Source organism: Excalfactoria chinensis, chromosome 1 (assembly GCF_039878825.1).
Source record: "Excalfactoria chinensis isolate bCotChi1 chromosome 1, bCotChi1.hap2, whole genome shotgun sequence".
Classification (NCBI taxonomy): domain Eukaryota; kingdom Metazoa; phylum Chordata; class Aves; order Galliformes; family Phasianidae; genus Excalfactoria; species Excalfactoria chinensis.
Genome location: NC_092825.1, coordinates 25,006,242 through 25,023,486, shown reverse-complemented (window position 1 = coordinate 25,023,486; position 17,245 = coordinate 25,006,242). Strand labels below are relative to the sequence as shown.

General features: G+C 38.9%; 1 long non-coding RNA gene across 1 annotated transcript; it reads left to right on the top strand.

The window, feature by feature from the left end:
* The first annotated feature begins 2,686 nt into the window (after positions 1 to 2,686).
* On the top strand, positions 2,687 to 11,731 carry LOC140263551 (uncharacterized). The gene is made up of 3 exons (XR_011905922.1): positions 2,687 to 2,868; positions 6,399 to 6,480; positions 11,569 to 11,731. It is a non-coding gene; the product is annotated as an uncharacterized lncRNA (long non-coding RNA).
* The last annotated feature ends 5,514 nt before the right edge of the window (positions 11,732 to 17,245 follow it).

The following is a 17,245-nucleotide window of genomic DNA, read 5'->3' as shown; positions in this document are numbered from 1 at the left end:
TTGCTTCTCTGCATCAGGAGCAGCGTGTTGAGATCCCTGACAGGTAAAGTCCTAACTGTGTATCCCAGCAAACAGAGACAAACTGTTCCTGCAGCTGGCATCATACTTTTTGATAAGATGCTTCTGAGTATTAAGGTTGAGTTTTCACTGTACAGGAGCCAGGTTTTATGCCTCAGTGTTATGTGCTGTTGCGCACCTCTGCACAGAATGCCAACAACTGTTCAGACAAACTTTGCAATTATATAAAAGGCATCTACATTAAAGGCCACTTGAAAATGTATTCTAATGTATAAGGCTTTTGAGAATGTGGAGAATAAATTTTTAAAAGAAGAGTGACAGGAGATTACCAAGTATGAAACCAATTTTTTATGAGCCTCTGCATTCTAATGATTTGACTAAATTATAAACACATTGTCTACCTGTTCCCATTGCAGAATATCTTGAAAGTATTTAATAGGTGGTGCTAATTGCTCACATTCATAGTCTCTGAGGACTCCTTTTGCCCGTATCTGTCATCTTCTGGAAGTGTCAAGCACTGAGGGATTCAAAATTTATTCTGACTCTTTTATGACTTGCAGTCCAAATAGAGATAATAAGTCATCGTTTCTCTTCACCAGCTCGTAGTAATGCAGCCTTTTATTTATCCATGATTGCAGGCAATTAGAAAGCATATATCCTTTAGGCTGCATATTTTAGAGCACAATAGCTATATGCAGATTGGCTTAGACATTGCTTTCCTTACAGAAGTTGTCCTTCTGTTTCATGTCTTTTTGTTATTTTTCATGCATGAGACAATTTATGTGTGTCACGGGGAGACCATAAAGCAGAAGGTTATATGGGTCAAAGAGGGAGATGACAGGAGTATGGGTTGATATTTTAACAGCAGGTACAAGAAGAAAAGGTTGCATTTTGATTTAAGGAGAAAGCTATGACAAGGACTATTGACATTTAGGTGCCTGGAAGAAATTATGGTGGAAGATTGCATTGCAATTTTCAGATAGTGGTTGTATTCTTCATATTGTGGGAAAGAAAACAGCTGATTTAGCTGGTGAGTTTTAACACATGAAGCCAGATGGAGGCAATCCAAACTTACTGCTTAAAATTAGTAATTTCTGATCAGTTCTGTCATTGCCATTGCCACTGGATCAGATGTTTTGTGCTATGGTGTTGGGGCTGTCCTAGGAGCTCCCAAAGTACTGGGCTTATACTGGGCAATAGAAGAGAAGGGAAAGAGTTAAAAAAAAATTCCAAACTCAATGGCAGGCCATAGTCAGCTGAGTATGGCTGTAAGAAGAATGCTGGATTTGAATTAATACACAGATGAGATGATGTGTAACCTACAAGCAGACGCTGAGAAATCCTCATTCCTAGTTTAACTGTTCTAACAGGTTTGCATAGTGAAAGGTCAGCAACTGTTAAAGTTCTTTATGTTATAATCCTTTGTTTTGCATTGGATCACTTTCTCCTTTGTGTTTGCACTAAAAATCTCGACAATAAGTCACTGTGACAGTAATGCATTTGTAAAACATTTTAGTGTGCACACAATGCTCTTAGGGGGATGGAGAGCATTACCTGGACTGCTAATAATGCTGTGTGTTTGGCTTTATTCCTAAAGTCCCTGTAGGGTGAGCGTTGTCCTGCTGAACAGGGACAAATGAAGGACAAATGATGAGCCTTTGGTGTCAGTTTGAGGTGCAGAAATGTTACAACTGTTAGCATTGCAAACCTCAGGAAACAACTGATCAATGCTTTGGGCTGTACCCCGGTGTTCATGTGCTGAAGTTCAGTACTAAGTCTTTTCTGTTACTTAGCTAATGCTAGAACCATAACTCATTCCTGGTAGCGGAGTGTACTTACTATTATTTTCCTTTCTAACAGTTTCCTAAGTGTCTGCTCTAAGTTTAGGATCACGCTGAAAGCAGAATAAACCTTATTGACTAGTTTGGTTCACTTCCTTCAATTGACATTTCCAAGCTGCTAAGATGCAGCAATCATACTTCTCTGAAGATCTCAAAGTTACAGGCTCACTTAGCCTTTAAATGCAGTTGACCTTATGATGAGATGAGTAATGAGAGAATTAATGTTATTTAATCCTCCCTGTGATCATCTAAGGAAATTTGCTGCAGTACATTTTCTCTCTTTGCTTATTCTTCATATGAATTACTGAACTGAGTTTCGAGTGTTGTGTTCAGTGCTTCAGTTGTGACATTTGATTATGAGTAATGAAACGCCTCATAGTTTCATTAATAATGATAACAATTTATTGGTAGAAAAGCACAAAACAGTTAGAAATGTAAAACCTTGACCTCAGCAAACTTAGGTCAAATTCATCAAGCGGACAAGTCCTGGATGTATCTCTGTGTGACACCACTGCTGTTGGTACTACCCAGCTGTCTGTCAGACCACAAGTGCTTGTAATCCTGCCATCAGGCTATACTGAGCTGAGTAACACTTTGCATCCAAAAAGTTCAGATCTGGTTCTCCATACTGATTGTAAGTAGGAACTTGAATTTGGATTTTCTGCACGAGATGGACATGTTCTGGCATCCAGATTGCTCTTTCTCTTTGAAAGACAAAATATCCTTAGATACACAAAGATTTACTGGCTGGTGTTCCAGGCAGAAATGGGTGGGTGTCCCTGCAGATGTCAGCTCAAGCCCAGATCCTTTTCTTTTGCAGCGAGGTCTTAATGGTATGCACAGCTTCTGAGGATGTCACAGAAGTACTCCTGCACAACCAGGGATGAGGAACAGCTGGGGACAGTGCTATGTCAGGGTGGAACTATGCTTCAGTGTGATGAGATACACATGGTAGAGAGCTCAGAAGCGTGGCAACCAGCCTTTAGTCATGATCAAGAACATCCCAGAGGTAGGTGCTGTCTAAGAAACAGGTAGTTTAACTATGTGCTACCTGCACTAACAATGTTCAGTTAATCTCTGTTTTGCTCTTGGATGAATGGCATTCCCAGGCCCCTCAGCATGTCTGCTTTTCCGTGTGGTGGATCTGTATGTTTGAGCCATGGCTAATTGGCTGTGCTTGGTCCCTCTCTGGTGCTTTCTTTGGCCCGTTTCTCAACCCTTCCTCCCCCAGATCTCCTAAGCATCTCTGTCTGTCTCTACTGCTCATTTGCTGAGAATGACTCTTGTGTAATCCATGAGGCAACCTCCCAGGAAAGTTGTTGGTGTCAGTAGTTTCTCATTACAGAGATGAACAGTGTTATTTTCATGAAGACATGTCAAGTCCTAGAATAATGATAGGCCTCTTTTTTTATTTTTTTATTTTTTAACTAAATTTGTCTTTTTCTCACTGAGGTTCTTTAGTGAGTCTGACATTGTTTTCTAACTGAGCAGGTGTTTTGTTTTTGTTTAGCAAAGTGTCAGGAGCTGTCAGCACATGATTCATTGATATAATTTTGTGATTATATTATCTGTGCAATGAATTATAAAGAGCTGCGAAGACTGGTTTGAGCAGAAAGTGAATGGAAATGCTGCGGTGCTGAAGTACCAGAAGCAGCTACAGAAAAATGGGACCTGATGGCACCTAAGTTAGCAGGTCTTCAGGATATCATGGAGTCTATACACAGCTTTTCTGACTGATCAGAAGACAAGAGACAGAGTAATTCCTAATAAACAATGCATAAGGAAGAGGAATTACACTCTACACATAAAGAATACAGAAAAGCACATCCAAACCAGCATGTCATCTCCAGCCTAAGAAGAACCAAGAAGATCTGATGGGGACTCAGTAGCTCCATCCCTCATCCTCTGTATCACCGAAGATGGGAAGACTGACCACCTAGGTGCCTCCATTTCAGTGCTTGTATGTGCACAGGTGTGTGACATGACTGAATGGAACTGATTATTTTTTTAACATAAAGCTGATTGTCTCACATTCTCAAAGTCTTGTATGAGTTTTTGCTACACTGATGGAAATGTTTTTCCTACATTAATAATTTTGTACGTACTTTCACAGTACTTTTCCTGTTTGGATTGGGAATTAACATGGATGAACTGTCATACATGTAGTCACATATATCATTTTAAATTGCCTAAATGAATGTCCTCCAAACTATAATCCTGTTGTCAGACACAGCTGTCAGTTATAGCATGTCTGGCAAAAGCTGTTTTGGCAGGAAAAGTCTATTGCTTAACTGTAACTATCTTGGGGAACAGTAGTAGGAATACTCGTTTTTGCCAATCAGTGTAAAAGTTGCAAAAATCTAAACTAGTTAGATTTTATGGCATTAGCCCTTTATTTATTCATGTTGTGGTGCTAGATCTTCTTCAGTACTTCTTCTGGATATATTCAAGCATTTCATTATATATTTATTGTCACTGTACTTCAGGACTGATGATTTTTTTTCCGGCAACTTCTTGTTTCTTAAACTTTATTAATAGTAGTGTGTCATATCCATTATGTCTTCCTCAAGATGTGGTTTAGCTTGCCAGTACAGACAGCTAGAGCAGAAACATTGATGTCTCTTAGAAGAAATCTTTGTGATTTTCTCCTTGTCTGTTGAAGCAAACACAATGGTAGAGCCTCAGATTGCTTTGAAATATCTTTATATTCTTTATTATTCAGTTCTGTTCATTTCATAAGACAGAATGAAAACTGTATGTTACTCTTAGCACTTTAAGCTGTTCTTGCATTTTTCTTCAGTTGAAAATGTCCTTTATGCATCACAAAAAATAGGGTGTTTTCTGCTGAAAGATTTTGGGTGCCAAACTGTAAGACAACACCCTCCCAAGATGTGTAACCTATGTGCAACAGGATTCTATATTCTTGAGAGAATCTACAAGACCTTTGCACATGTGGGTCCATTAGAGAAGATATTAGCTAAAAATATTTCATAATTTTGATAAAATATCAATCCTATTCCTTGATATTATAACCTGTAGATAGCGGTGATACAAAATGCTGTGGCTTGATTTTGTCTCAACTAGATGTCACAGGGCTCATGCTGACTGTGCCCTTCTTGAGCAAAAAGTAATCAGAGTGAGAAGCAATTGCTTTTGCTCACTCCCTTTCTCAGAATACAGTTATAAGAATAGGAGTGAATTGTATCAGACCACTTTCTCATCACAGTGCTCAAGGCTGGAAATGCAGCTTTCCTGCAAACTTCATTACTTTCCGTCATGTGTACATGAAACCATATTTATGACAGTGATTAATGAGAAGTGCCCATGACCACTGGGGAGTGTATAACTGGTCACACATGCCAAGAACCCTGACCTATGTAAATCTCTGGTAGGACTGAGAGAGAGCTGGCCAGCCAGGTCCCACCTGTCCTTCAGAAGAAGGCTGCATCTGGCTGATGGCTTGTTCTGCCACAGCTGATTGAGCACACTGCTGTATTAAACACCAGCTGTAAAGTACCATAGTGCTAATAGCTTGCCACAGTTCCTATTAAATAAATGAGGAAAGGAAGGGAAAGGAAAACTGAAAACTTTGAATATCATATTGCAGCTCACTGTATGAGGCCTTGAAAGACAAAATCCAAACTCCAGAACTAGCAGTAGATGTTGTGATTCATTAGGATGTTGGCAGGTCAGTTGACTGGACTCGAGCTGGACATGGCAGTGGACAGGGGGCTTCTATCTGTTCCAGCCTGGCTGAGTTTATTATGTCAACTCTGGGAGAGGCTGAGAGTGTTTCTCCTCCTAGGAATGCATGTTAAATAAATGGGGATCCCAAAGCTGGCAAAGAATAGAACCCAGGGAACTGTCTGTCTTTGTAACTCACAGACAAGGGTTCTGTGATGCATTTGATGTTCAAGGTCTCAGTTCTCACAAAGTCCTACTATGCAACCTTTTCTCTTACTGCTGGGAAATGCTGTGAGAAATTCTGCAGAAAGGTCAGAAAGGTAAAACTTTAGGCAGAAGTAGAATTGTTGAAGTGAGGTTGTTAACCATTCAACAAAAAACACAAAACAACATTTTGGAAAGGTATAAAACCATAAGGAAAAAATAAAACAGGTAGTTTGGCCAAGGGTAGAGTCAAAATCAGGGGACACTTAATTGAGTCAGTTGTTATCACTGCTAGAAAAACTGGTAGGGACAGCAGCTCAGCATCAACAAGGATCCCTTCCAGGCAACTGCAGAGAATGAGCTCTTCCAGCATGCAAAAGCCTTTTTGGGGTGGTAAGCATAATGGTTAGCTAGAGGAGACTCAAGCAGTTTTTAACAATAAATAGCCAGGAGGGGGAGTATTAAGGAGTTTTACCAGAAATCCTTCTGTAGTGGATCCGGCATTTGGCATTGTAGTCTCTGAGCATGTTCCACACGTACACCTGAAAGGTCTCTCTTCACTCTCACAGTTTCACCAGGTGTCTCTGCTAAGAGCATATTTCTCCTGCATACTGATAATCCAATCCTGTTTTTACTTTATTTGTTGAGCAGCAGAAAACCAAAGGCCCCTTACCCGTCCCATCTCAGGCTGCATGGTGATGGCTGAAGAGGGTCTCTAACAGCTACAAGAAAGGTAGGTATTTAAGCATTTGTCAAGCCCAATCAGAGGGAAATTTATATTCATAGACTGTACGCAGTATCTTAACTCAGTGTCCTGCTGCCCCATCGAGACTGTTTTTTGTTGAAGCTTTCCTTGATTAAATCTTACTTTCTCAGACTTTCTTAATGCCCCCAAAATTTGTGTCAGTGCTTATTTACGTAATTAATTCTTGTACAGGTTATTATGTGCATCTGGAGGACTTCTCATGAGAGATTTGCACGGCTGTCTTAAAATTGGTTTCACTGTTGTTGTTAGAATTAAACTCTACCTGAAAGAACAAAAGTGAAAACCTTGTCTCTTAATATTCCTTCCCATCTAATACACAGATACTAATCAGTAATGCTGTTAGGTATTAGAGATGCTTACTCTGATATTGTTTTGTCTTTACTGATCTTTAGTTTCATTATTCTTGCCACTTCTTCAAATCTTCCCTTGTGTTCTGAGAGTTAGGGAGTTATTAAGTCAACTTTTGCTCTTTTTGCTGTGAACGCAAAGAGGCTTTTCTTTACAGTGGTCTTGGTTTCTTGTTTATGCCATTTTGATCTTCAAAATCTGAAGTCCTTAAGTTTGCTGTTTTTAATTTAGATATCCAATTTCATTCATTTATATTATCCTTCATTTTCAGATTTTCAAGAATTGCAGTACTCATGTGTTGCCCATGCATCTAATACGTACCATTTCTTAAGCTTTCGTGAGATATTATTGTCATTTCTGACAAGGTATTGACCAAAGTGGGAATGATACCTTCTGAAAAGTATCATTTATCATTTGCTCATGACAAATGGCGAGAACTAGAAACTTATGAAGGACTACTTGCTCTGTGGCTTCAGACTCTGTGATCCATATTTCCGTAATTTATGATGTCTGAAGATAAATATGTTTTCCTCATCCACAAAATCTAACATCTTTTGTAAATGTTGTGGACTTTGGCTATAGTTTTCCATTTTCTTTCTGAATACCAATAGATTTATACTTTCATTATTTTGCTATTGAACGCATAATTAGGAAAAGAACTTGAATGTGGTACTAAAATAATATCACTGTATTATTTATATGAAAGTAATTTGCTTGCTTTCCAGGACTAATGGAAATCTTATTTGATTCTTAAATTATTAAAGCTTACCTACACTGCCGATATATGGCTAACAGACTTTGTTATTAGGTTTCCACACAATGTGAATTTTTAACTACTACAAGACTGTGCTAAAGCTTGTAATTAGTTGCTTCTTGCCAACCAGTTTGGGTTTTTTGTTTGTTTGTTTGTTTTAATTTATATGTAGGTATCCACAAAAGTATATTTCAGACCAAAAATGGATTTATTATGAGCTTCCTCAACCCACATTCTGGATTACATGATAATTTGATACCAGGGAGGGACTTCTCTTTTTAATTGATTTCAATAAGAGCTGGTTATTTTTAAGCAAGAAGAATGTGTTGAAGTTGGAGGGGGTGCAATAAATCCTTATGCTTATGGAAATTCAACCCAAAATTTCATTCTGATTCTTCCAGGAGGATCACTATTTATCTAAGAAAATTAAAATGGTGAAATATTATGCTTGAGTTGCATTGCATTACTGGCAACACTGAATAATTTTTGTTACGTTTATCCTTGGATAGAGACAGGCAGACAATTACTACAGGTTGCTCAGTTACAAGCTGATTCTAAGCCTACCTGCAAAGAGTTGTTCAGCTATTCATACTTGCTATAACATTGCTACATACGTATATACATGTGTATATAGATGCAGTTATAAATACACACATACATAAATATGCATATTCATTAAATAGAGAAAGAGCATTATATGATACTATTTATAATATGTTACTCTTATAAACAGATAGAATTTACATTAAAGGAAGAAAAAAATATGTACCCAGAAAAACTCAGTTTAAGCACCTGTAGTGTAGCTTGTTATTTGCCTTAAAGACTGCATACTCAGCAGAAATGTGTCCCTGTCTGGCTTAGAGACAAGGACTTGTACAGCTCAGTCTTCATAACATCTACGCTTTTGTTAAAAATAGTCACAGGTCTAGTGCTCTGCTTCCTTTTTTTCTCTGCCATATTGTGTCAAAATGGGGTATCAGGTCCAATTGCAGTGTTACCTCACAGGAGTCCATGTGACAGTGGCAGATGTCAGTGTTTAATCGGAGAATCACAGAATCGTGTGGGTTGGAAGGGACCTCTGGAGATCATCTAGTCCAACCTGAACTAATGACAGCACGCTATGTAGAAGTGCATTCTAGGGCACTGGAGATGGACCAAGGATTCTTATTCTTCAGGGATCTGATTAATTTTAAACTTATTTCTTTCCTTGTGTCTATATTTAGTGTAAGAACAAATCATTTTCATATAATTTTCTGTTCTGGTTACAATCTTAAGTGTGTCAAGGGACTGGATAAATGGATAAATGTTCTGCTATTTTCTCTTTATTATTATAATTTTTTCTCACAAGATTGAGAAAAAAAGGGAGAATATAATGAGAATAAAAATGCACAGTATTGAAGCATTAAAATACAGTGATAATTCATTCCTGTGACAAACTACAGCAAGTACAGAATGCTGTGTAAGACATATCCATTCTCCTGACAAAACCTGTAGAAAGAGTGGGAAATGGTATGAAAGTAATTTACTCCTATGCCACTTGTCCTAAGGCAGCAGTCCATGTCCCATATCCCTTGTGCCAACGTAGCTGTGGATATTGTATTTAAAAGTGCTCATTAGTTCAGATTTATTTCTGAAACAGCACTGTTTTGTGCATAGGCCATTAGTTCTACTTTAGAAATCTGAATATCAGTTTGCCTGTCAGACTATTTAAATGAAAAGATGTCTTCACTCTGCATTTCTAGGTGTTGACATTGATTTAACGTTTTTTATTGGTGCAATCTAGCAGAGCTGAAAACAATTAGGTTTTGACTTCTCATTGCGTGGGTTTAGTTCTGAAGTACTGTATTATTTACATCAATGAGAGTAATAATAGTTCAATTTAGGATTTTGGTCCTCAGTTTAATCTCACTGCAGTCACTGAGATGTGGAAAAATAGGGGACTTTTTTTCCCTAGCAGTGTTGGTGTGAGATTTGTGGGTTTGAAATATGTCACTTGAAATCACATGTCCACAGAAAATTTAGCAATAGCAAACACTGAGATAAAAACTATTAGAGCAGAGAGCAGTATCTGTTTCCCTAAATTGATTCAGTTGAGTTTTATGTAGTTTTTACTGAGAAATCGTCCCAAGAACTTTAATGTTTGGTGATTAACTAATAAATAGCATGCAATAGATTTAGTTTTAGATAGTGTTTTCTCTGTAGTGGATTTCTGAAAGTGCTTTGCCAAACTGGCTGTAATTGTCTGGATGGATGTTGCTGTAATACCTCAGTAATACCTTGCATGCTGTTGGTTGATTAGAAGATTTTCTTTTGTGGAGACACAGAGGGTTACACAGACCCTGGCCTGAGAACCAGGAGGTAGCTGAGCTCTCCTTTGGGCTGGGAATCAAGGAGCTGCAATAAAGGTGTCTTTAGTGTGTGCTGAACAGCCAAAGCCTGCCTCAGAGCTGCGGAAAAATAGAGGTTGTGTTATCTCACAAATGGCTGTCATGAGATTAACTTGAAAGAAATCTAAATCTAGTCATCTGCCACCCTGAAGGATTCATGTAGTAAGGTATTTAAGGTAGCTAAGATTAGAATAGCTTCATTTGCAATTTAGATTTGCTACTGACTATTTTTTGAGAGCATACACAAGAGTCCTAGGATGCGTAGTACAGTTCAGCAGCGGGTTATACTTGGATGGAATTAAGGTAGTGTTTCTCAATCTATTTTTTGCCCATATCTGGCTTCCCTCCCATCAAATTTTTAAGGGAAGGCTGGAGAATATGTACACAAACCCCATACCCTGGTTTCTACTTCCCACCCCCATTTTTTCCCTTTTTTTTTTCCCTTTTTTTTTTTTTTTTTTTCTGGGAGGCAGAAGGGCTCAACAACGTGCAGCTGTTTCTGAAGGGCTGGTGCTAAGCTGGTCCTTTCCCAGCTGGTCTCTTTCAGAATCCTGGCCCTGAGCCTCTCAGGTCATCCTGCACACTGCAGAGGAAGTCTGTGGGATTTGTTTTGGAGTTCGGATTCCAAGCAGCTAAAAAATGGTGCAATGCTCTGTGTTGCAGAACTTAAAGCTTTTTGTTCTTGAATATGACTCTGAGCTGCTGTTGGCCCCTAGGAACACACCAGCTAAGAAACTGCGGTTTGGAATTGCAAATCATTAATTACTCATTCTCTTTGCTGCTTTATCAGGAAGACTTGATGGTACATGATGGTACAGGACCCAAACAGAGACCAATTGTAGTTTTATTTCCTGATTAAGTCTCTGTGTGGTGTTCCTGTGTGGTGGAAATCCATCAACCAATATACTCTTGTCTTTATCCTACCACTGGCTCTCCAAATCTCAGCATGGTAAATTAATCCCAGGTGATTTAACTGGTAGAAAGTGTACCAAGACCTGGGTGCTCCAGGTGGCACTATCATGTTGAAGTAATGCTTTTACTCAGATAGGTGATTCTGAAAGTGAAGATTATCTTTGTACATAATCTTGCAAAAGTACCACAGAATCAGTTCTAGCCTACTGTAGTTATGAGCCTGCATGATAGAAACTGTGTCAAGCAGAAAACATTACTGATGGGGAAGATTCATCCACCAATATTTAAACAAACAAGGATTTTTACTGCAAGAAAGAGGGTGCTACCAGCATAACGGGATTATTTCATGAGTCTTATCTCGCCCCACTATCGTGAGATTTATGATGAGGTCCAATACTCTGTCCAATACACTGCTAATACACACCTCACTTTGTCTCCAGACTGCCTCTGGGGCAGGTGTTAGATATGCTGGGGTAGGTGCCGAAATACCAAAAGCAGTTCTTCCTCCACCATAATGACAATTATGCTATGCTAGTATTCTAAATATTGATCTTTAAGCCCTTCCAGTTGCTTTAGATAAACGATCGGTAATGTTTGTACACCATTTTTAGTGTGATCCTTGTATTATTATTAATAGCCAATATCTTCTTTCAGCTGCAGCTCCTGTGAGTCAGACTTGTCCGGTAACCAAAGGCAGAATACAGGCAGTCCAGTACAACACAAAACAAATGCTGTTAGAGGTCACACCAAGGATAATGCAGGACAAGCCATTGTCTCAGGAGCTGGAGAAAAGTGTCATGAAAAACAACCAAGTGAGAACAGGGTATGTAGCAGGACAGAATATTCATTCCCCAATTATTATGATACTGTTTAGACTGTTTACTATAAAAGCCATGATGTACTAACATGCGCTTGTTTTCCAAGAAAGAACATGTTTGTGGTAACAATGAATGATGATTGCCTGGTAACAGTGCAGCATTTGAAAGATGCCAGAATGTAGACAAAAGAGGTTGAATTTATTTCACTTCTCTCAGGTAGATGAGGAGTCAGGTAGAGCAGAGCCTTAGACTTCAGATTCTGAATTGTTAATGTCTTCCACAGTGTTAACAACCACTGAACTTATTTTAGTCAGCAACTGGAAAGGAGTTAGTGATTGTGAGAAAATGTTAGTCCTTACATCTTGAAATTGATGTCCCTAATTTCTTGGTAGAGATTAGACAACAGTAAAACACTGTTTTTAATCTCGAAGCTTCCCTAAAAATCTACCAACAGGGAAACACTATAATGAAAATCCATATCATGCTGATTGCATTGTCAATAGTAATGAAAATGTTTCTGTTGGTCTTCAGGGAAGTGGGTTAAGATATTGCAGCATCTCTACATAGAAGTGCCAGCTAAGTGCATTTATTTTTCCTGGAGCCCTGCTAAAACATAACACGACAGTATGTTCCTTCTGTGTGAGATGAAACAGTGACACTGCCAGTAGGAATATGTCAACATGGTAAATTTTCGCCTCTCTGGAAGTGGGCAGCTTGATGATTGCAGCCTGACTGTGACACCAAGGAACATTACTGTCAGCTCTGCTACTTCAGACCAGAGAGGAAATGCAAAGGTATGCCAGCTTTGGTAATCTTTTACGTGGTTTTAAAATTCAGACAGTATTTCAGTCCTCTTGAAAGACAAATTGCATGTCAAAGGTATCACTAAGTACTAAATAAATCTGTGATGGTGGGTGCTTTTACCACTGTCCTAATTTGGTTCCAGTAAAACAAATGTACACACTAAACAATTTGCATTGGCACTTTCTCTGTATTTCCTTGTTAGCAGGTTGGTCTCTTGATTTAGCATCTGCAGACACATCTCCTGAAGCTGATCTGTTGCGCCCATCTGCCTGCAGTGGCTGCATTTCTCTTTTGATATGTCCCTTAGAAGGTCAGTTCCTGGGGGAATGCTGTGAGCATGCTTTCACTCCTACTATTCTTATTTTTAAATTTACTTTAAAGAGATATTTTTTTTTCTGAGAAAGAATATTAGAACAGAAAACATTATAAATGTATAAATTTTTTTCATGTTACTTTTCAAAGAATAGGTTAATAATCTCATAAAAACATTTTACACTTCTGTAGAAGTTCTCATTCACTGTTCTCAAGTGCCATAAAACTGCTTTCTAATGTATGTCTTTACATGAACAGATTAGCACAAATCTAGGCCTGGTGAATAGACTGACTTGTGTACACCCCTGCCTGTGTCCATCCTGTACCATGCTGGGGAGAACCACGGGGGAGTGGGGAGTTTAGGGGATGGGGACAGAAAGTAGCAGAGGGAGGGAAGGAGAGGTGTAAAGTGTTCTCCAGCTTTCCCAGGAAGTACTGGTGTCTTCATGTCAGTGCCTTGCTGAGTGTGAGTGAAGACATATTACAGGAAGCAAAGCTGTGCAGGCACTTTTTAATTCAGTTGCCGTAAGTGATGTTTGGTGGTGGTATGGCCAAGTATGAACAATCTGAAGGGAGTCTTCATGGTCCATGAAAACAGTTGTGTCTATGCAGTCTTCATAAAACTTGGTGCTCTTGTTCTTCAAGGAAAAGCCTACGTGTCTGCAACACGTCACTCAAGGCCTTACACACACACTTCTAGCCGTAGATTATAGGAGTGACAGTGTGCTCCTAAAAACAGATTTTGGCAGCTGAATTTTGAGGAGCATGATGGCCAGAAGCCACCTCATCCTGTAACAGGAGTCATTACAACCTCTGAGTGGATCCCACTTCTTCAGTAGCAATTTTCTCAATGGAGCAGCTTGATTTCCTCCCACTATGTTTGTAATAGGTTAAGACTGGGTACAAGAAATAGACTTTATTTCAACAACCACATTTCAGAGATCTTTTTTCTGTCTTGTCTGTTGTTGCTGTTAAACCTGGAACTCATAAAGCGGCAGTAATAAGGCTGGGCTTTTAAAGTAATGTATAGCTGCTGAGGGTGTGGACCCAGATGGGCAATTCTGACATAGATAATACTATTTCTCTGCTTTGTTAGAAGCTGAGAAAGTCTGCATGTTTTTCACCTACTTCTATTCAGGGCAACTGTGCCTATTTGAAACTGGCTTGGCATACCTCCTGATCTTCCTGGGACTTTCTGTATTTCCTTTCCAGTTTTCCCTAATTCTCTTAAATTTATACGTGTGTGGTTCGGAATATTCACAGCTGCCCTACTTTTTTAGGATTTGTTTAAGAACTTCTACATTGTACTCCTTGTGTTGTGTGTTGTCAAACAGGCTGAATAGAAATTTCCTTGTTCCTGCTTAGCATAAGTTTCCCTTGTTAAGCTCAGACAGTTCTGAATGCTAGCAACCTGTCACTTCTCTACACAATTTAGAAATCATCACCAAATTTATATATGCTCCCATGGAACTTATGTCAGCTTCTCTGAATTTCCTTCTGGTGGTTCATTAACTGGGAATGAGATCACAAAAAAAAAAACAACAACAACCAAACAAAAACCTACCCAACCAGACAGCCACCCAAAATCTACTAGCCTATATTTATTTCTTGTACATATTTTTTCCCAACATCTGACTTCTGAACGTACCAAAATTTTAGTTGTGGGTTTTGCATATTTATGTGTCATCATGAAGATAAGAGACAAATCCTGATGTCCAGAACCTAATCTCAGAGTCTTATTCTTTTTCATATTTCTCATGAGACAGCATGCCCTGGCATTTTCTTTCATGGCCATAATTAGGATCTCTATTTAAAACTACCCTCCTCAACTTTCAGCTCAGTGCATTTTTTTTTGGTCCAGTAATTACTTTGAAAGCTGGTGACCTCTTTATTTATTTATTTATTTATTTATTTATTTATTTATTTATTTATTTATTTATTTATTTATTTTGTGACTTCTTCCTCAGCATTATCTCCTTCAGCCTGATCTTTTACCTTTAGTAGGTCCAGATCTCTGTAGCCCAAAAGGGATGTCATTGTTCAGCTGGCAACGTCTCTTTGGTTGCCTGGTTTCCTGTTTTTCCCTTCTTACTGTGAGGAAATTAACTTCAACAGCTTAATTACCTGAATGCTACCTATTACACTTTGTATCTTTTTTTTCGCTAAATGGAAGACTTAAAGCACTATTTTCACTATTATAATATTTCTTGTGATCATAAAAAGAAAATAATGGTGCAGTTATCTATGAAAACAGTGTCTGCACCATTTTCCTCACAAGTAATTCTACACTTCATGGCATATTTTGAATGTTTCTGTGGAAGTTAAGCTCCTGTTGAGTAAGTGTTGATGGATTACTACAAGAACAGGATTTTTGGCAAGAATTAAGCTTAACATTGGCAAGTTGCTTGATAATTATTAGAGTGTGAAAACCAGCACAAATATAGTCATTATACAGGGAGCTCAGTCCCAAACTATATTTAAAGTGATGCATTCCTCTTGGAAGAGTTTCTAGAAGCTGGGGTTATGCTGTTTAATTTGAAATATAAAATAAGAACATGTATTTTTTGTAATACTTTTTTACTTCTAGAACATGTAAAAATAAATTAAATTGCTTTCAGAACGTGTAGGATGTCTTCTTCAGCTACATTTGTTGCTAAACTGCTTCCTGTTCCTCTTCTTTCTCTTTGGTGATTCTGCTAAGATATCTGTTGGATGAGTTTCATTTTATTTTTGTCGTTATTGGTTTAATTGTAATTTAATATCGAGATTTCAGTGAAAATAACCATTTACAATTTGGTAAAGACTTTTTAACTAAGAAAGATTAAATATATTTACAAAGTAAAGCTGAAAGTGTATTTATCTTAAAAAAGAAGGAAACTTTTCTTGGTAAAATCTCGAGGAAAATATCATGAAAATGAAATAAAACAAATGTCATGGTTTTGCAATGTTGTAATTTTGCTATCAGTATTCCACATCATAACATCATGTTAAGCATAGATAATTTTGACGAATCTGCTGCTCACAGAAAGAAGACTACATGTCCCAGGGAGCACCACGGTCAGTCATATGACCAGGACTATATAATCTCACTTCAGTGCTGGACTTGCTCTCTTGGATCCTGCCAGCCAGGGGGAGAGCCGTGTGGGAGCGTTCCAGCCGTTTCGCCTAGAGTTACAGTAGGCCTCTCGGTTTCGGGACTCACTCTCTCTTATTTTACTTGATTCGTTAGCCTTAATTCCAATTATATTGTCTTATATTGTGCTATTCTGTATTTCGATATAGTATTTAGTAAATAAGTGTGCCTCCTTAGATCGCTGCCGCTGTATTTATTTCCTTTTCCCTGTTTTTCTTTTCCTTCTGGGCCAGCGGCCTGCGGGCCGACTGCCCCCCTGTCATGGGTGCCGGTAGATTTTGGGGTAACCTATGACATAATTGGTGGAGAATGCGGGCAGATTGCCAAGAAATTTGGGCAAAAAGGGGCAAAAGTGGGCAAAAATTGCAAAAGCTGCTGTTTTTCCTGCTGTTCCTTTAGCTTCTTACAGAGCTACGAGTTTTTTTTTCGTTAAGGAGCTATCTAAAGTTTACGTTTTTGCACCTGGGAGCTTGACCTTGAAAGTCCAGGCGGACTGCCAATACCCCAGAATATTTTGTAAACTTTTAGCTCTGCTATCTCGTTATTGAAGAGAGGAAAAAAAATGTGTGCTCTGTTAAAACTGCTTGTAAAACTGCTTTTCAGGGGACTGCATGCTCCTTGTCCCTTCCCTGAATCCATTATGCAGTTCTTGAATGTCCATTTGACCACACTGTTAATTTCCCTGAACATACTGTTGGTTATTTTATTAATCTCACTCAGTATCTGGATTTATAACATTCTGAGGAAGTCTTCCCCAGAACCAGAGAATACTGAGTGGCAGGGAGTGTGGAGAGGCTTTGAGGAGACTTTAAAAAGGCAGACATCTTCAGCGTCATGGAGCTTTACTCCTGAACACTTGAAGAATCCTGAGAGCTTGATCGCATATTTGAGGCAGGAATGTTGCGGCACAGGCAGATCTCAGGAGGCACAAATTATTTGGGGCCTGGCTAATGCCTATTGGGCCTTATTCAATTTTGAAGCTGAGAGAGAGAGTCTCAGAGCTGAAAAGGCAGAGAGGGAAAAAGTTTCTGAAGCTGAGATAGAGAGTCTCAGAACTGAGATGGAGAGTCTCAGAGCTGAGAGAAATGACCTCCTATATCAGCGTGACACCCTCCGGTCCGAACTTGATGCCCTCTGGTCCAGGCAAGATGCACCCCAGTCTGAGAGAGACACCCTCCAGTCTGGACACGACACTCTCCAGTCCAAGTGCAACACTCTCCAGTCCGAGCGCAACGCCCTCCAGTCCGAGTGTAACAACCTCCGG